Source organism: Delphinapterus leucas, chromosome 10 (assembly GCF_059928025.1).
Source record: "Delphinapterus leucas isolate spDelLeu-1000000601 "Yukka" chromosome 10, BTC_Dleu_Yukka2, whole genome shotgun sequence".
Classification (NCBI taxonomy): domain Eukaryota; kingdom Metazoa; phylum Chordata; class Mammalia; order Artiodactyla; family Monodontidae; genus Delphinapterus; species Delphinapterus leucas.
Genome location: NC_143138.1, coordinates 85476466 through 85497496, shown reverse-complemented (window position 1 = coordinate 85497496; position 21031 = coordinate 85476466). Strand labels below are relative to the sequence as shown.

Genomic DNA, 21031 nt, shown 5'->3' with positions numbered 1-21031 from the left:
AGCAGCTCAGGGAAGTGATACCACCCCCAGAGTTAGCACCATGGGCGAGAAGATGCCTGAGTTGTAGAGTGGCCTCTTCCGCTGTCTTACATGTGTACGCGTGTTTGTTTTTCTGTCGAGGAGGATGATTTGCCTAATGGAGGAGTACTTTTTGTTCAGACGCGGCTCCTTTCTCCTTTTCTATAACGTGCGATTTCACAGGTCTAGATAGGACTTGAGTTGTCCTTCCTGCACCCACTTAGTTCAAAAGGAACACCTGAATAAAAATGAGCGAGAGCCACCTTCACCCCAGCACAGTGAGGCTGCCTTCGGAGAACTCGCACCAAGACCAGACCTCAAGGTTGAGGGATAGGAGCCTTGCTGCCCAGAGGGAGTGACGTGTCCAAGGCCAATGGCGGTCTTGACTGTGCTGGTTTTCTTAGAGCTCTCTTTCCTCTCCTGAGGGCTTAGTGTACAAGACCTTAACACTTTGTAAGTTTTGCCCCGTATTAGATGTGGATTCTCTTCATGCTTTCGTTCTATCTAACTGTATAATAAGATGTCCACATCTGATGCAGCATTATTTAAACCCTTTGGTGACCAAAATATCTCATCCTTGAGTCTGTGCTCCTTAGCATCCATACTTTTGTTTCTGTGTCAGACTCACCCTCCAAAAACTCGCAGAGTCAAAATCTCTGGATCGGAAAGATCGGAAGAAACAGCTTTGAGAGCATGCCAGGATAGAAATACAGAACACCACCCTCTGCAGACTTAGGGGAAAGTGTGTGTGTGAGGTGTGTGTTTGAGCCAGCTCAGATCAAGGTTGGCAGAGAACATGTTACTTACTGGACATGATCTAGATGAAGAGCAGAGACCATGCCCTGAATGGGAAGAATGAGGAGAGGAAGAGATGAATGCATTTTTGAGATGTGAAATTTGGGTGAAATTGAGAAAAAGAAGAAAAACCCAATTGAGAAAAAGAAGAAAAACCCTTTGATCTCAAAGAAAGGAAGTTGTAGCAGGAATTATAATTGCCCCAGCCTTGTTGAATACCTTGCAGTTCCCCGGTGTTAATGGCTCATGCCGTCTCCCGTGTGAACATGTGCACACACTCTTCCCAGTAGCTGAAATATCCTTCCCCAGCCCTGCCTGCCCAACTACCTGGGACAGACCCATTACCCTTAAATATGCAGCATAATCCTTGTCTTATTCTCAAAGCCCCTTTATCCCCTACGGCCAAGGAGAGAGCCCCTCTTCTCTGCCCTTTGCGTGGGCGTCTCTCTCTTTTTAATTCAGCAGACGATCAAATGATGGCTGATGCCATGCCATGCACTCTGAGAACACTGAGAGGGTTCTGCTCCTTGCCTTGGGTGATGAGGGTGTTGGAAACTTCGAAAGGGAGCTTAAAAGCAGCTCATTAGGATCTGAGAGCCCTGATCGTTTGGGTGTAAGCCGAGCCCTCTCCGGGGCCATGGTGGCTGAGGTTCCACCAAAGGCTTTCCTTCCCAGAGACAGTGGTAGCAAAGTATCATCCAAACACAGACTGAGGGTTCCGTAAATTAGGTCTCATGTTGGCCAGCCTGTATGTTCTCAGCGCTCAGGGCAGACCCCTCCATAGATTATCCCAGTGGGTCCTTGAGAATTCATTTAAGAAATCAGCAAACTCCTTCACACACCCAAGTGATGACGTGGCTGGTGGATCTGGCGAACCCCGGTGACCTGGAGCTAGAAGTGGGGCTGCCTCATGACCCTGGATTTAGAAAACAAAACAACCAAGTGCCTTCTTGCATTGTTAAGATTCATTGGAGGAAAGGGCTACTACTACTTAGTTCAAGTTTGGAGTTAGGGTTGATACTAACACAACACAGAATTTTGGAGTTAGGGTTGATACCACGTCACAGAAAAATAAGAGGTCGACGAGAGTAAAACAACAAAACAAAACGAAACAAACAGTTTGCCTTCTGGTACAGTATTTCATTATAGCAAAAGGAAAAGATTGAAGGAAAAGCAGTGTGTAGTAACAATAAGAATGGTATTAGGAAACATTTAAGTGTTTCCCAGGCATTGACCCATTTTATCACATTTCATCCTTGTAACAACCCTCTGGGAAGAGTCCTGGGATTAGTTCCCTTCATAGATGTAGAAACTGCGGCACTTAGAGATGAATCATTTACCAAAAGTACAGTCAGGAAGTGGTGCAGCCAGCATTAGAACCCATAGCAGTCTCTCTCCAGAGCTGTCATAGGAAAGTGTCTGGGTGCCTTTTATGATCAGGGACATAATAAGTCCCATCACCGTGATGTTCCATCTTTACATCTAAGATGCTATTGCCAGGAGAGCTCCAGCCCCATCCAGGCTAGGGCTGCTAGGACACTGCCTGGTGCCCAGCGATGTACTGGAAGAAGATGAAAAGTCTGTCTACCTGTTTGTCTGTGTGTCTGTCTCTTCTCAGTAATGGAAATGGGAGTGTGAGGGGTTCCTTAATCAAGGAGAAGTAACTCAAGACACTGCACGAGCCCTTGTTCCACTGCCTCTCCTCCCAGCCCGGTTGTGGCTACAGACAGATTCAGGGCGAATTTCACGTTCACGTGGTGGGCCAGGGTTGTCACTGTGGATTCCTGTAAGAAGCAAAGAGGCTATCAGAATTTTACCTTTGTATTATTTCACGTTCTATTCATGCTGACCAGTCAGTGCCTCTTTGTCACATCTGTTTGCCAAGTGAGTAAAACTGGACCCGCCTCTTTGTTCTTCCAGGCCTAGTTCTAGCCCCCAGCCTGGTCTCCAGCTTGGCGTATGGTACAAAAGCCTTGTTTCAGAGTCATTCAAGTCCCACTCCTCTCCTTACTAGCTGTGAGATACTGGATAAGTCATTTCAACTCTGAGAGCCTGTTTCTTCATCTGTTAAGTGGGCACAATAATGCCTCCTTCAGAGGCTTGTTTTGAGGATTAAGAGATACTATGGAAAGTGCCAAACCCATCATGAGCTCCCCGTAAATATGTGCCGCATTTCTCAGCCATCCTGTTACCAGGCACCAGCCCTTCCCTCTTTTTCCCTTTCTTTGGCAAACCCTGTTCCGAGGTCCTGGTGCACACCTCCTGATTTGTAGCCGGCAGGCTGTTTTCAGTACTCCCAACACCGCCTCCTTGATCGTGACTGGCTCTGGGCTTTGTTTTCTTAGCTCTTATCTCAAAGTCACCTGAGCTCTGTAACCAGGAAGCGAGAGGCTCCCTGAGGCAGGACTGAGCTCTGGCGGGGAGAATCACACCGCTCCTCTTTCATCCACCAGCCAGGTGACCTCAGACGAGGCTCCTTGCTGACACCGGAGAGGTTGCTGGGCGCTAGACACTTGTGACCAGGTGCTAGCCAGGCATCAGATCAAAGATGCACACCAGTGCTCTCGAAACAGGGAAACTGAGTTTATAGATTGACACCCACACACACACACCTCAAAAGTAATAAAAGAAACCTCTGTCCACTGCGAGGCAGATAATTGCTCCCATTTTACAGATGAGGAAATACAAACAAAATGAACTTTTGTGACTACCTAGTTTGCCGGTGAGTAGCAAAGATTGGATTCAAACCTGCATCTCTCGCACTGCAAACTCCAGGTAACCTTCTCCACGTGCCACGGTATATATATAATAGGATTCCTGTTTGGTAGGTTATCATGAGAAGGATGAGGGAGTATGTGGCGGGGCTTTGCCACGTCAGAAGGCTGGCCAGAGGGAAGGACTATGGCTGTTGAGGTTTTACACTGTATGTGCCGAGCCAGGAAGACGTCAGGAGTAGCATGAGGTAGAGAGAAGAAAAGTTGGAGGGGAGAAGAAGTTGGTAGGGCAGTGGGATGGTGAATGGATAAGAAAGGGTGTCAGAGGACAGTTCACCAAAGAGCTCCCTGATTTCAAAGGCCTGGCCTATTGGGTTGTGACATTACATAGATGTGTCCTGACCCATCTCAAAAATTGGACCTCGCTGAATTTAATTAAGATCAATTAGACATTCCTCCTATTGTTCAAACACACAATACCTTATTTGTCTGAAAAGAACAAAGTTCTGTATGACCTGAAAGCTTCCTGCTTCATCTATTGCTTTTCCTCAAGAGGGATGAAATGCCATTTAAAACAATAAAAAATAAATAATTGGCCTGCAGGCTGGACTGTCTGCTTTTCTGTATGCATTTTCTTAAGACGAGAGTTATCAGATCTCCAAAGGAATCTAACATCTCTGTGATGCTATGCTTCCTTGCAAATTTCCCTTTTCGTCCAGCCCAAACCTTACCTGTGGCTTCAACCTGAGATGGAAATGCCAGCCCCCACCAGTAGTTACCTGGCGCATAAAGCTTTCCTCTCTCCTTTCCGATACGAAACAGACAGAAGCAGGTGAATGGCTTGTGAGGTTGGACCAGAAATTGAGAACATTGTTTTCGTGGGAGCAGGCGTGATGGAAAGAGAGAGCTTTGATGGTTAAAGAAGAGGGGAAAAAATCACAAGGAAAAAGGACATAAATAGGTTTGGAAATCAGGTGATTTTAGCCTCCTCCTCTGAGACCCCCACTCAATTCACCAAGTCCTAAAGCATGTTAGTGACTTATTCAATGGAGCACAAGTTACTGATGTTTCACAGGGTTTATGACCTAGAGAGGATCAGAATAAGAGCTTTAGAGTTGTTTTCCAAAAAAGTTTTCCCTCCTTTTGTTCCCTGATATTCTGTTGACACAATAGTGCCTAAGATTCAAGAGTTCTCAAATCCTGTTTATATTTTTTAACTATATTCTTGGTAGTTTTATATATGATATAAATTGTAAGCTAAAAAGTACCTAGAGATTAGTTCCTCTGCTAGGGTAAACTGTGTACCTGACACATAATAAGTAGTTAGTAGTGATAGTTTTTGTTATTATTATTATTAAAGAAAATATGGAGAGTATCTTATCCATCTTTCTCTTTGTTTAGGTGAAGCGTGGAGCCTCAGAGAGGTGAGGGGATGTGAGCACAGTCACACTGTTAGCTCGTGACAATGTCATTGACAGACCCCCGTGTCCTGTCTAATACTCCTACACCATCTCAGGGTTAAACAGAGCACTTGAGGCAACTTTGGACTAGAAAAGATCTGCCTACCTGTTGATGGACCTGTTGGGAGACTCCCAATTTGGAATTGTTTGCGAAACTACCTGGGCTTTCAAAGAGTGGGAAGTGGACGCTGAGGGTTGTGGACCTTAAGGTCCTGCTTCAGATTCTGTCCCTGAGTCCGTACACAGTTCCTCTCTTCCCAGCCTCCCACTTCCATCCCCTGTCCCCTGCCAAGAACTGCCCTCATCCCTTTTCTCTAGGAAAGACGACCAAATCTTTGGATTTTTCTGTGGTCTCTTTTCAAGGCAGAAGTGTGTGTGTGTAATCGCTGACTATTAAGGAAAGAAAAGCCATAGAGAGCTATAGGGCCCCACAAAGGGTTTTCGATGTCGCAATTTCTATGCTACACAGTGTGGAAGGCAATTATCTTTCGAGGGGATTCCGCAGCCCTGCACGGGCTTCCCTGGTGTAAGATTTATTGTCAGCTGCATTGCGTGTTCGTTATAAGAGCGTTTACTCGGCATCTAAAGCGCTGTCAAGAGTGCTACTTCCTGAATGCTTCTGAGGTTGCAACTGCTAAGCTTCATTTTCCCGTCTTGGAGATATATTTTTGAAATGGGATGCAGGGATTTGTAAGGCCTCGTGCTTCCCATTGACGCTGACAGGAGCTGCCTCGTTCAACCCTTGCTTGCTGCCGCGGAAATTCACCAGCTGATGCCCAGAGCCCTCCTCCCTACACGCCTGGCTCGCACACCAGGGCACCTGTCGTGGGGAGCGAGCCTGGCAGCGCATCCCGTTGTTTGGGGGGGACTCATGCCAGCTCATCAATCTCGGAGTTCACTGTTGTCTTACTTAAACAAAGGATAGACGAAAGCTCTTCTTTTCCTCTTTTTTTTTTTTTTTTAATCCCTCTTCCTTCTATATGGATCTTATGAATGCCTGAGGAAAACTTGAGCCGCGAGCCAGCTAAATATACTGTATCATGAAACCTTAGGGACCACTGAAATGGGAACAGTGGCCCTTTACTGCTAAGAAGGTGTTTTATTGAAAATGCACCGACATACCTCTCCCCGGAGAGGGAGCAAAGGAGAAGGCAAGATGCCCGGCAGTAATACAGGTTGTTCTCTTAGGTGAGCTAAAATACAGAGTTTGGCACTCCTGTGCTCTGAGCCAGCCGGCAGTAGAGTAGACGGATGGGCATTTTTACATTAAAAGTGCCATATTTCACCCTCTGCATCTCCTCCCACCACCACCCCCTGTTTTTTTTAAGTGTCTTAATTTATATATTCCAGTTAATAGTTCATTACGTGGCCTTTCTCTCTCCAGCTTTTGAAAGTTATCTTTGGAATAAGTTGAGGTAGTCGAAATGTCCTAGTCCTGGCAGGCTTACCAGCAGAGGGCAGGCGTAAAGAAGGTTTTGACATGAGGGTGTGTCTGCCTAGGGTCACAGGAGGGTGGCGTGGGCCGGGAGGGAGACTGGTGAGCATTGTTCGGAGGGCAGGATGGAACACGCTCCCTCTGCCTCTTCGCAGGCCTGCTGCGCACCTCGGGTCACCCTAAATACTGACTTTCCTGCCTAAAGGTGGCCAGTGCCTTAAAATGATACTCAGCGATTTCTACATAATTAAACATTAAAAAAAAAGTTCAAATGTCATCTCATCACCCAAAAGCCATTTTTTCTTTTCCCCTTCAGTGACCCTGTTCTGCTTGTGCCTAAAATCGAGAGTTTGCACATGGGTGTGTCGTCAGCACTGTCACTCTTTGGGGGTGGGGGAGGGGGGAATAAGGCCTCGTGCTTAATGGTGATAGTGATACTTTCTTCCTGATACCTGAAGGAAAGAGCTCTTTGGGAAATGACCTCCTGCCCTAAAACATGTCCCTTTTTGAGGCTTTTGTGCACCTCGGTGTAATCTGTTCTAACCTTATGGTAGAAGCGGTCCAGTAATACATTGTACATTATATTAAAATGAGATTATAGTTTGAGCATAAATCAGAGAGAATAATTTGTTACTGTCAATCAGATGCAGAGTTTGGAATGGATGTTGGCCATTTTTCTTTCCCAGACATGATTTTGTTTACCGGTGACATTCTATGAATATCTTTACATTTCGAGTGAGGGACTTTTTTTTTTTTGGAGAGGGTGGTAAATGTTTTCCATAGTTTATGTACCCATCGTATTCATAAGTCACCTGAATGTTGACATGTCACAGTGTGTATCTAGAAAATTAACCAGGAGCAAAATCGCATTATAAGAGGTTGCATCAAATGAAGATACCGATGACAGTTTGGAGGGTGTCACGGGAAGAAATGTAAACTCCTTCGCAAGAGTGAGAACTTGCAGTCTTTTCCCTTGGCTGAGCGGCAGCAAAAGAAAAGCAACATAATTGCCTTCATTGTCTACAGACATAACAGCGACATAAACAATAGCAATCTGGAGCTAACTGCCTTAGCTCCCTGTAGATGGATGATGTATTAATTTATATTTTTAAGTAAAAGCCCCACTTAAATCAAGAAGGAACGGCAGGTCCTTGGAGACAAGTGCCCAAATGTCCGGAATCGGGCATGTCTGTTGCAGTTTAGTCTCTCTAATTGGCTGCTGGTTGGCGGTCTTTGGAGACATGAGAAATAACTAAAGCAGGGCTCCTTCTGGAGAGACTTGCTTCCCTGGGCAGGTCATCAAGCCCACTTCTGGGGTGAGGGGCCTAAATTCTGTAGTCCTGCTCTTTCAGTGTGTTCTCCTCTAGCAACAGGGTCAGTTGGTTGAATCTCTTTAAGTTGTCGTTTCAGAATATGTTCTGGGTACTCCACGAAACGAATGGTTAAAAAGAAAGGAAATAATTGTTCAAGGAAGGGCTGTTTAGAAGAAGATGGGGAATTGAATTAAGATTTTGGCCCCTTGAGATTCCCTGGCGGTCCAGTGGTCAGGACTCCACGCTTCCACCGCAGGGGGCACGCGTCCAATCCCTGGTCGGGGAACTAAGATCCTGCAGGCCGCACAGCACGGCCAAAAAAAAAAAAAAAAAAAGAAAAAGAAAACAAGAAAAAGATTTTGGCCCTCATGAGCAAGTTGATTTTCTTCAACCCATCAAACTGTTCATCCCTTGGTAGAGATAACTGACTTTATCTGGGGAGGTGTCTCGCTCTCAGTGTTGCTTAGAAATATGTGAGCCAGTGCCCATTTACATGTCCTTTTTCTGGTGATTGCCAAGCAGCTCCGGCTGGAGCCGAGGACCACGTGGGCCCAGCACCGTGGCTGGTGTCTCCTCCTTGGCCGTGCCATCCATCAAAGTGTGGGAATAACGTCCCGACAAGATGCTCCTTCTGACTCTGCGTTGAATACATCTTATCTACATTCTCAGCTCTGAATGGGCAGTAAAACCTTTCACTTTCTTCTGCGTTCAAGGCTAGGGCTCAGCAGAACCAAATAAAATACATGATTTGAGTCCCAGGTGTGTTATTTGGTGGTTAGAGTTTGGTGTGGGATCATAGTAATCTGTTCTTAAGTACACAGCCAGCTGCACAATGGACTCATTTAGCAACTGACAGGTTTCTTAATATGTGGTGTTTGAACAAGGGCTGTATCTGTTGTGGGTGTTAGGATGTGGGCATCAAAAATATTTTTCAGTAGGGTATTTAGCATTTCCTTCACTCTTCCTTAAACATTAGCCCTTCCCCCCCCCCCGTATTCATTTTATATTATCATGGCCTCTCTTTTTCTGGAACTATTCAGTGTCTTGCTTCCCCTTGTGGCCCGTGGAGCTGGGTGTGTTTGATTCTTAGACAGGGAAAAGAAAAAAAAAAAATCACTTTGCCTTTCTGAACTTCAGCTCCCTCCTCTGTAAAATGGGGATTGCAATTTCTGTTCACATTGTGACAACTAAATGAACCCCCTGTGGCTGAGTAACCCATTCTACATAAGCCTGCCCCTCAATCCAGATTTTTCTAAAGCTCCCGCAATCCAAATGTCCAAATGCTGCTGCTTTTATTTTTATTTTATTTATTTTTTGGCCTTTCTGACCCAGCCTTTCCAAAATGACCTGGCACTCATAGAACAAATGGCATTAACTAAGTCTTCTAAATCACTGCACCTTTTAACATTTATATCGTATTCCAGCCATTGAAAGTTCCAGTTCTCACTGAATCCCAGACACAGGGCAGGTAGACAGGGACCACATGGAAAGGGATCTTTTTTTTTTTTTTTTTTTAAGTTTTTTGTTTTCAAAATATTTATTTGTCTGCGCCAGGTCTTAGTCGAGGCACGCGGGATCTTCGTCGCGGCATGCGAACTCTTAGTTGCGGCGTGTAGGATCTGGTTCCCTGGCCAGGGACTGAGCCTGGGCCAAATAACCAAAATGCGTTGGGAGCGTTAACCAAAATGGCCTGGGCATATAAAACTTATCCAGGTTTATCTCTGATGGTACATTTCCTTGCCTAGAAGTAGCCTCTGAGTCACCATGTCATGTTTGGAGAGAGGGTGGGAAGGGCTCCAGGTGGCCTCTGCTTTTGCTAAGCTACTTTGTCACCTCCCCCCTTATCCAAACCATCAGTCCTCGAAACACCACCTCCCCAAGGGGCCTTCCCAGACCTCTCCTGATCCACTCATCTCCCCCTGCTCTGTGGTCTCATGGTGCTTAATGCCACCACTATGCAATTTAGTATTTGTGTAAGCACCGCATTGCATCACTCTCTAATTATTTTGTGTGAGGCTGGACTCCACAGCTGGGTCACAAGCTTCTGTAATGTTTGTTGTTTGCTTGTTTGGATGCTCCCAGAGACAATTAGCTTACAAACGGAGACCTGCAAAGGAGGTAGGCCAACTTGTAAAAGCATGCTTGAGTGTTATGGATGCCTCTGAAAGAAATTGTCTTTAAAAAAAAAAGAATTGCTTCTTTAAAGGGCACCCTGATGTTGTTCACAGACGTTAAATCTCTAATGAATTTTAATACCTTTGAAAAAAATCGCATGTGGATTTTGAAATGAACATTTCTCCTCTCTCACTGTGCCTTGGTTGGAGAGAACTTCCTATATTTTTATTTCCTGTCTTTGGGGCCCTGCCAGCCCCTACGGAAGGAGGGCCTTGTCTCTTTAAGAGTCAGAACTCTACTGATTCCTGGTACACTGGCAGATTTAAGGCCCCTCTCCCCAAAAAAGAATGCCCTTGGTTCTCTGTTGAATATTCATGAGAGGGTGGGGTCACATTTTTGTGACCTGAAAAACTTCCATTAATAAATTTGTTTTCTGACACAAAAACACTTTAGGGTGGAGCTCGATCAGTGCTGCACCCATTTAACATCTGATCATAAGTTGACAGTCAAATGGCGCTTTTGTCTCTTTTGCTGGCGGATTAATGGCGGAATTGTCTGCTCCCGAGCTGACCTGATTGAAATTCAGGCATTTGCTTGATCGGAAATAGTATCAATATGCTTTCTGGTTTGTAGTAACCTGCGTTAACACCTCAAATGGAAAAATACTTTCAAGTAAAACTGAAATTAGTGGAGTAGGATTTGTGGCCTTTTTTTTTTAATTGAGGGAAAATACGTAATCATTAATGTCACGACTACTTTTCCTCGAATATTTTTAAGAAAAATAATTTAAAAGTTAGAGTTTCGTTTGTTTGTTTTGTAAGTATAGGCCAAAAAGTTTTTCCCTAAATTGAACAAGGGTAAATTAGAGAAGTGATTCTAGAGCTGCCGAAAATGACTAAATTAACCTGGCACCGAAATCGGGCCAGTTGAGCCCACCAAGTTTACAATATTGGTGACTTTTTTTTTTTCCTCACACTGTACTCAGCTTTAAACAAAATTAAAGAGCAGTGCCTAATAGAGGTCATCTTCAAGTGCTCATGGAGAGTAGCCTGTGTTGTTGTTGTTGTATAAATAAGAACGGAATTTAGAGAATTATTTCTTAGCGAAAGAGTGGCAGATGCTTGCTTCAGCAGCTGTCGTTCTAGAGGGCAAGGAGCTTGGTTCAGCAACGAGGTACGTTGGTTGTTATTTATTTCAACCCCCGTGTCGGGTTCGTTTTCCTCTGTGCGCACAAGCACACTCTGGCGAACCCGGCTCTTGGAAAGAAAAGGGGGGAAATAAAAGAGGCCAAGGCTGGGTTAAACCAGGGACGTGAAGCGAAAGTTCTCCCGCAAAGGCCGTTTTCGAGGAAGTTCTCCTGCGCTGCCTTTGAGCCCCGCATCCCCTTCCGATTCTAAACAGTTGCTCCGAGCAGTCGGGGTGTGCGCCGGACGCGCCGGTTCCCCTGCGTTGCCGCTCGGGTTGCTCTGAAAGGCCGGGACAACTCTTTGTCAGTTTCCAAGAGGAAACAAACACAGCCACCCCACCAAAAAGCCCCGACCCGGCAGCCCCGGCCGGAGGGAGAGATGCGCGCCGCGCCCGGCTTCCCAGACGTCAGCCGGAGGCGGGTCAAAGGGTTAACAGCAATTAAGCGGAGTTGCTCCCGAAACAAAAGCCGGGTTTCAGCCGAGCGTGATTTCACCTGCCGCGCGGAGGGGGGCCGGGGGGCGCGGGCGCGGGGCGCGGGCCGCGGAGCCCATTGTGTGGGGCGCGGCGCGGCGCGGGGTGTTTAGAGGCGGGTTGTGATTGGTGGAGCAGGGCGGGGCGGGTGGGCGCGGCGCGGCGCGTCTTGTCAGCCCGCGAGCCGGAGCGCCCCTGCGCGCGTGCAGTCCGCCTGCACGCCGAGGCCGCCGGACCCCACGCCCGGCCCGCGCGGGCGCCCTGAGCCGGCTCCGCGCGCCTGGCGGCTACATGGAGAGTGTCAGGTTGGTCCCTGTGATTGATCTTTGCCGTTCTGCTCTCCTTCCCCGGGCTCCGCGGTGCCAGCTTCCTGGGGCCTCGCTGGGGAAGGCAGGAGCGCCCGAGGGTTTCTAAGTTGAGTCTTTTGGAAAAAAAAAATAATAATAATAACCATCGCTGTTTATCAACTTGGGTGGGAGTTGCGCTCTGGAAGTGGAGGCGGCGGGAGGGAGTGGAGGGGTGGGAAGAAGCAGCTCCAGGCCTGTGGGTCCTGGAAGAGAGAGATTCCCCCCCCCGTTTCTCTCTTGCTCTCCCTTTTTTAAAATGTTCATGGGTGGGGTGTAGTTGAGAGTTGAAGGAAGTCCTGCTTGTGTTTTGCTCTCGCGCTCTCGCTCGCTCTTTTTTTTTTTTTTTTTTTTTTTTTTTTTCGTTTGCTACTGGTTTTCTGCCGTTCTGGCCTTCAGGCAGCCACTTTGGTAAAGCCCTCGCCATCACTCCATTCGGGGGACGTATCTGGGGTGTGATTTATGTCACTTTCAGAGCGTGTGACATATACAAGGAGCCTTCCATCTCAGTGTAACCCGTGTGGATGTTTCTTTGCTTCTGATAGTTTGTTTCTATATCTGTCTAGGCTATTTTCAGCTTAGCTGTTCAAATTCAAGGAGTTCACACACAGTCACGGGGAGGGGGGGGAGGGGGACGAATAAAGCCGCACACAGAAAAGGGCAGGCTGGCGGAGGGACGCTCAGGCAGGTTTGGACGTCTCAGCCTGTGTTGTATTACTTTGCTGGTTAATTAAGTAGTGAGTGGGCTTTGGGTTAGGACGCGCAGCAGACTGAGGAATTGTCAGGGGGTGCTCCCATCCGAACCGGCTTTGAACGTAGCTACCTCAACTGTCAGAACTGCCTGAAAGACGGTCAGTGGAAACGAGACTTTCTTGGTTCCCCCCGCCCAAGTGTCGTGATGGGAAGGAGGGGACCTTTAGGAAGTGGGTGGTAAAGTTTTAGAGCAAAGTACATATAGACTCTTTCCTCTTTGGGATTAACTCCTTCAGGGCCTGCCGGTTCAGAGTAAAATATCTACTAATTTTATACTCTTGTCCACACAGACCAAATGTTCTAATCAAGCCAATTTAAAAATGCAAATCACCTAATTTCCATAGATTCCAACACTCTGAAAGTGACACGTTTGGGGGAAAAATTAAGCCTAATAACAGGAAATGTGAGTCATACTATCAGTGACTAATCTGCTTAAGAAAAAAATAAGTTACATTTATTTTATTAGGAAGTCAGTGTTAAAGAAGCCATTTTTTTTTTAACTTCAAATCGAGTGAAGTTTTTATTTTAGAGGCGGCCTTTTTAATGCCTTTTTTTTTTTTTTCCCATTTGTTTGTAATAGATTTTCCAAGAGGAATGCTCGGTCAAAGCTGGTTTATGTGGTAAAGTGTTCAAGCTAGCATGTCATTGTCAAAAACCTCAAACATGATCACATTAAGATTCTAGTTTAGGATCTGTTGCTGTTATTGTTGTTTAAAAGAATACAAAGCTTTCTCGAATATTAAGACTCGTCACTAAGTAAACCGAATGAAGACTGAAGCACATTCTCCTAATTGATGCCCTTCTCTTACACTGAAAAAAGGTCTACTTCTATTTACGTGATTCTTTGTAGCTGCCTGACACATTTCAGTGGAAAGTGTGTAAAAATGAAACCAAAATACAGACTGCCTACCCAGAGACACTGGCTGGCTTACTCTAGGATGTGATAGAGCTGAACTGAAAACGGATTGGGCTGACACTTGATAATCAAAGTTGATTTATTGTTCATTAGCACTGCATTAGCCCTTTCAGGCAAGACAGTTATTTGTGTAGTGGCCTGTCAAGAGTAAGACTGTGAGCACCTGTCATTTCTAAGGCATGAGATAAGCAACCAGATATTAAGCTGATGAAAATAAAAATACGTTGGACTAGGTAAAGGACCACATGATCATAAATTTTTTCTTTAAAAGAAGAGAGAGCAATCTGTAAGAAGAAATCTATTAACAATATATATATATTTTTTACCCTAGGGACTGCTTATAGTATGAAAGTAATGGGCTTTATGCTCTCTCATTTGCCTCCAGAACTTTCTTTTCTACCCATATGTGCAGCTCATTTGTTAACAAGTTGGTCAGTTAAGGAAACGAGGATCGTAACTTGTCAGTTCTTTAATCTGAGTAATTCAAGAAAGGTAGGCTTCCCATTTGTGTTGTGTTTTTAAATAAACATATTTCATTAAATGAAACTCTCCTAAGCATGGGCTGATTATATGAAGATGTGATGACATCATAGCTAAGCTATGCTAATGTCGGATAATAATGTCAAGGGCAGTTTCTGCAACGTGTTTCACTCTCGATTTTTTTCTTCCCTCCCTGGAAGGGAATGATCTCATGACATACAATAGAAAACAACCTAAGTGTCAAAAGAAAACAAAATTAGTGAACTTTTGTCTGCAGCCATAGAAACGCGGATTAACTCATATTTTTCCAGAGGACGGAATGGAAACATTCTGCAGGAGGCTATATAGTGTATTGTCTTCTCTGAATTTTCATTTGACAGGGATTTTAGAGGCTGTGATCTTAATTAAATCTCAACTAGCTGAAGTAATGCATCTAAAGGCATGCAGTGTTGCGTAACCTTGCTCAGTTGGTAAACCATAAATCATCGGAAAGCTTGTGATAGGAGTGGTTGGCCTGAATTTTGTTTGTTTGTTTACAGTCAAATGTACTGTAAAAACAAAACCCTCACCATCACTGCCTTGTATTTGCAAGTTGACAGGAGCTGTCACTTGAAAGACAAACTCTTTCATGACGCTGACCAGTTCTGCAAACTTTTCAGCCAACCTCCACACAATTGCAAGGTACAGTGAAATTAAAATCCAGATTAATTAAAAGCAATGTAATTTCAGATTTATCTCAGCTGAGTAAGGTGGCAGAAGTGTGCTGGTGTTACAGGGTTTTACTGAGACAATCAGGAGACGGTAGTGTGACGAGCTTCTTAGCTTGAACTAAAATGTGAATAAAATTTGGCCCAAAAAAGGAGATTGAAGAAATGTATTTTACTCTGTGGCTTAGTTGTAGATGAACACCACTAAGGGGAAACTTAAAACTATCCTCTTAGGAGTTTGGCAAATAGAATAATGCGAGTCCACTGCAGGTAGTTCTTTGTGATTTATTAGCGAGGGATAAGGCAGCAACAGTTGACCAGAGAAGGTTGGAGTAAATAAATACATAGTGTCTGGTGTGTGTGTTATGTGTTAAAATGCATATGAATTTGATGACAGGGAGTTAAAGTCATTTAATAGTTATTAACTAGTCCAGATCTTACAAATTCTACTAGTGCTTGTAAATACTAGGTTATTTACTTTTTAAGTGTCTTTTAAACAGATGTTTTTTTTTTACTGCTGCATTTTTTGGTTCATATGTATGCTCTAGTAGAAGCAGCCATCTACACATAAAAATTGAGAAAGCTATCATGTGATATATTGATTTTATATATCTTTGTACGTAAGATTTCATATAAGACTAGGAGTTATGTTGCTGATAAGCTGTAGCTCGCCGGGGGCAGAGAAAGAATATAGCTTCGTGTATACCTGCATGGCTGGGTTTGGGGACAGACATGAATTTGGTTTGGTTTTGATGAAAGATTTCTGTTCTTGGCAATAGCATGATATTTCTGGACATTGGTTTCAGTCATTTCAAAGTGTGCAGTACTTTTTTTTTTTTCCCCCTCCTCAAAAATGGCATTCTAAATTCAGTTTTATTTACTCTTTTTTAAAAAGAGAAAACTCAGCTACCTCTTAGCTAAGCAGTCTTCTACAGATGCTGGGAACTTGAACTATCTGGAGAGACCTGAACTGGGCCTCTACTTGAGGACTGTTGGAATAATCTCTGAGTCTTTCTTCCTACCTGACAGCTGTTTGAAGAGAAATGAATTTAGAATGAGAGAAATAAATATTGAATACATGCACTGTGCCTCCTTTTCAAATCCGGTTGAAAGCAACTAATCAATGAAGTTGCTGGCTAAATGTGAGGGTGCACTTTTTTGGGATACCTTGGTATCATGTTTTAATTTTTAAGCTTTATCAGGCCCTTAAATCTGAAACATCATTGTTCAAATAACTGAGAACAAGGTAAATCAACAACATCAAAAAGGTCGGCTTCTGTGATTTCTCAAGGGCTTGTTATTTTGTACTTCCCAATTCTATTTGATGTCTTGACAAAACAAGATGACACGGGAGAATACATTAAATTTTGATTTTTTTTCATCTAACCTGTTACTGTTGTGGCAGCTTAATTTCTTTTACTTTGCCCTGAAGATGGCTTTTTGTACAATTACTCTAATTGTCACACCACTTCATGAGTGTGGGTCTTCATGGCTTTCCCATTTGCCTTGATCTTACTAGGCATTTTTGAACATGTTTTGGCCTTTATCACGTAGGGAGCTTTGGGTTGGGCTTTGTCTCCATGAGAAATAAATCAGTGAATGGTGAGACTGTCACAGAAACAACTGATGCTTTCCCATTAGAATCTAATTTGCACCCCTTAGCTTAACTGTGATAGATAAGGTAAAGGTGTTGGAAATAGGCAGGAGAAACTACATGATTTGAGAAACAGAAGTTATAATTCTGAAAAAAAAGGGGAAAGAAAGGCTGATTGCACCCCCAGTCAGGCCTTAAAAATGTTGGAATGATCTAATTTTGGCCTACCTGCATGTTTAAATCCAACTGACATCCCCCCTGTATCTCAGTAAATAGTAAAATATATATGGATATATATTAATTATATGTATATGATGTATATTTTTTCGTAGTTAAGCACCCTGTGATGTTTTCTGTGCTGGGTAAAGCATGAAGAGCTGTCCATTTAATTCTTAGTCTTAGAAAAATGTTCGATGGGCAAAAGATCAACATTTAACTTTTCTTCATTTAACAGTACCCGTTGATCTCCAGCTGCATCTCCAGGTTGTCTCTCCTTATTCTAATCATCTGTGTGTGTCACAGAGGATGGATACAGTTGCCTTCCCTTTCACTGTTTCTGAATAATGCTTCGATGTAAGGGAGCTTACGTAGCCAAGGCCTCTTCTTTTTCTCTTCAAGAGCTAAAGATCTGTGGGTAGAGTCTATTCTGAGGTACCTTCTTGGAATAATTCTCCCCTCCTCTTCTTTACAGAACCTAAAAGACGATTTTTGTTGTTGTTGTTCATATAAACTGTCATAGCAGGTTTGATCCACGTGCCCTAAGTTTTTGCCATCCCTCCTCCAAGAGAAAGAGACTGAGGAAGGAAGAGGGGGCATTTTTCTAGATAATAATAATAATAATAACAGTTGCTAGGTTGAAAAGATCAGGGCTTATTGGATGATTATTTTCACATGTAGCGTCCACTGTTTCCTGTATTGAACAGTCACTAATGGGAGACGCGTTTTAATTTATGTAAACTTTACATTCTTATGCAAATGAAGCTGATATTAGAGCTAAAACAGTTACACCGGCGCTTAGTGGAGTAACCTTGTGTGGGGGGGAAATGTGAGAGGAGAGCAGTGGAGGTCCCACAGATGCCTGTGCTGTAAACAAATATGAATTTATGCCACTTTTTACAATTTAGAGACAAAAGAAGAGCTCAGAGAGCATTGCCAGGATTGCTTATTAGGCTTGATAACCTGAAATAACTCCTGATTGGCAGGCAAGTCTTGGCCATACAATTCTTCCTGAAGGAAGGATAGCCTTTCTTGATAGAATGTAATAAACAAAATGATAAAAAATGAAACGCTAATTGCATTTTAAAGAGGTCTTTTTTTTTCCCTAAAATTTTAATAGGTGGTTGTATTGTTACTGAGAGAAGAGTTATGCTAATGACTGACTACTTAGATGATTTTGCATTAATATAATAACCATTACCTGCCTTAATGCTTTGTACAGTATTGTGGCAAAATAGCGAAGCCTAAAAGAGTTATACAAAAAACAGAATTCTATAATGAAACAGAATTATACTTTCCACATGAATAGCATGCTTTTTTTTTTTTATTTTTTGAAGACTGAAATATTATGTCAGAAATGTATTTTCTTTCCTGTGTGATACAGCTACCTTACATGGTATCTGTGGCTTTTTGGGTTTTTGTGTGTGTGTGTGTGTGTGTGTGTGTGTGTGTTTCTTCTTCTTCTTTCTAAACACCATGGGGAACAGATAGAAGCTTCCTAACTTTTTTGTTTGCCGATATATCAGTTGTATCCATTGGGTTATTAATTATGAAAACTGTTGTCTTTCATTGGGGGGGGCTTGCTGTTTAGTTTCTTTTATACAGGCTCGCTTCTACATGATCATATCAAATTTGACATAGGTGTGTTGTGTGTGTAGCCACTTTCTTTGGTTTTGTTTTGATGTTCTGGAGCATTCTAATTTAATTCATTTTGCTCTTATTTGATGAACCAAGTGACACTGCCTTACCTGGTCAGTTATCATTCAAACGCAGCCCGAGGTCTAGAAGGGACTTAAGTTTCTTGGGACATCCACAAGGTGAATAACCAGAGATGAAAAGTAGTTTCTAAATTCTTAATCCAGAGAAATGGAAATACAGCAGTATTTAAAATGTTTTTATCTTCTCATTTGCATTATTTGTACACATAGCAATTATGAGAAATGCTGAGGTCCAAAAATCTATGTGTGTTTATACCTGGCAGCATTTCCTTGGAGTTAACGTGCGTGTAAACTAAAGAGAAAGAAAAAGAAAGGGTAACATGTTATTTTCAGTATTTATATTGTGTCATCTCCCCTCCCACCCAATTCCTCCAATTGTGTCCTAGATTAGAAATCAGTATTGTTTCTATGGGTGTTTTTATTTGTTTGTTTGCTTTTTAGATTTTTTTCTTCCCCTTCCCCTTACCTACCTCTCCCTGTTGAGGATGGAGGAGAAAAATAAGCCATATTATTTTAATACTCTTCTAGCGTTCAGATGATATAAAGCCATTTGGAAGTAAAAGAAAACTGTATCAGGCAGAATTTACACAGCACTGGATGGGCTTTTAACAGCACTTATTGGTGCAGAGGACGTCTCCCCAGTGGCTGGTAGGAAGGTAGCAGCAGGCCCACACCAGCAGCCGTGTCCCAGTGGCCCCAGCACAGCTGTCCGGCTGCCATGTTCGCAGGTTCCTGTGTACCTGGGGTGGGCCACACCCAGTTGGTATCAGTCAGTAGTGTATCAACCAATTTTTTTTTTTTAATTCATGACTTCCCCTTGAAACTCAACTAAAGAGTGTTAACTGTGTGTGTGTGTTTAAATTCAGTTTTGTATGCTAGCATTCTTTAAATGTCTGCCAGAAGTTTAATTTGAATTTCTGATCCCTGAAGGCAGCTAGACAGAATCATTCCCGTTCTTCATAAATTGCCTTCTATGATTCATTGTTAACTCATAAAACATACTCATTTCTATATACTCAAACAGTTAAGGTAGTTACAGTATCGGGGATACAGGTCTTTTTTTTTTTTTTTTTTGCATTATATTTAAATTGTCATTTGAGGAAGAAATCGAGCATTAGCTTGAACTCCTAGTTAAGGCGTGAGCCCCGTACCACACAAAACCTCAGAAATTAATCTTTTTATCTAAAGGAGGGTAAAGTAGGTGCATGGTATTGGGCGGGGTGGGGGGGAGTTTAGTTTCGACTGAATACTCTGAAAGAGGGGCTCATATATATTAGAGTGCTGTAGTTAAAAACTCACATGACTGTTTTAAATACTATTGATTTAAACCACTGGCTAGATTTTATGAATCAAAGTGTAATTTCGAAGCCTTGGCCACATTTCTCAATGCTGAAGCACTCTCTCTTGTGTGCCTGTAGCTGCTTTCCAGACATTCAACACAGGATTAAATGATAGTAGTTACAGCGATCAATAGGTTAAGACCAGTACAGTCACTCTTGCCGCTAATGACCTCAGTGGTAATGGGCAATAAAGTGTGGGCTATAATAGCCTCTCGCTGGTACTGCATGCCCTTTGATTCCCAGTATTAGTAGGGACTAGCTACATGTAAAAGTTAGACGTCGAGAGCTAAGGCAGTGGACATGTGGGCTATAATTCTTAACTATTTAAAGCCTCACACTGTGCTCAGATTTTTTTTTAATGTTTTATTTTTCCTTTTCCCACCCCACAATGGTTTCTGGTTCATTTGGCTATGTTTGTGAAAGCTTTCCTTAACTGATTTTCATGACACGTTGGAGGAGGAACTTTGGGAAGATCTTAGTTTTATTATGTTTATAAATGAAGCTCGAGCCCACTTTGGAAGCTCAGAGCGAACTTGTGTGAAAATGTGGTTTCAGATAGGAAAAGCAAAGTTAAGGCCATCGGGATGTAATAGCCCACTTCTGATTATTCAGAGACCGGTCACCAGGCTGGAGGATTACTCAGGCTTCTCGCCCCTTTCCCTCCTTTGGCTGTGCCTGCTGCTGCTTTAAGCATCTGATTGCTTGTCACCACCTCCGTTGAGATGTCCAAAGGGAAAAAGGAGAGGAGACTCAAGTTCGTTTTACTGTTCTGTAACATGATGACAAAAATTGACTAAGTAACTCCGGGAAAAGGAGATTTAAACTGTTGACTGTATATGAGGGTTTAAAAATTAGCTGTGTATGTAAGTCCTTTTTTAAAACTTTTCAGATCTGTTTTATTGAAGCATAATTTACCTATATAAAATGCATTTGTTTTAAGTATACAGTCGGAAGAATTTTGGCAATTGTATCCACCCTCTGTGACCACCACCCCAACCAAGATAGATGGCATTTCCATCAGCCCCAGAAGTTCTCTGGTGCCCTTCTCTTGCACAGGCTCTCCATAGTCCTTTTAAACATTATGAGCAAGAGATTGTTCCTATGATGGTTTCTGTTGTAACACTGTTAATTTCACGTTCATCACCAGCTTAGATCTTAACACCACCCTGTTCCTGTCTGTTTTCCTGTTCATCACCATCAGAAATTTGGCTCAAGAATATTTATATTGTACATCATCCAAGAAACGCAGGGGAAAAAAGAAACCTTAAACATGGTTCTTTTGTTTGCTTAATCAAACCTCCCTGTGTGATGATGCAACTCTCAAGGAAAAGTAAACTTCTATTGTGATACGTTGGCTTTCGCAGCTCAAAAGATAGAGATTGGCACCCAATAGAGATTGAAAACTTCAAAAAGTTCCTGCTGTATGAAGACAGAGTCGACTAATTGGAATGAAT

The 21031-nt window shown here is 43.2% G+C and overlaps 1 protein-coding gene across 12 annotated transcripts in view; it reads left to right on the top strand.

Annotated features, from left to right (window-relative positions):
* The window catches only part of FOXP1 (forkhead box P1), a 502532-nt gene that overhangs the window by 382589 nt on the left and 98912 nt on the right, over positions 1-21031 (top strand). The window contains exon 1 of one of the 12 annotated variants that reach the window (XM_022572559.2): positions 11675-11814. The exons of the other annotated variants lie outside the window; for them this stretch is intronic. The gene's annotated coding sequence lies outside the window, so the exon portion shown is untranslated. Of the gene's footprint in view, positions 1-11674; positions 11815-21031 lie in introns of those variants that run through there. 12 annotated transcript variants of the gene reach the window in all.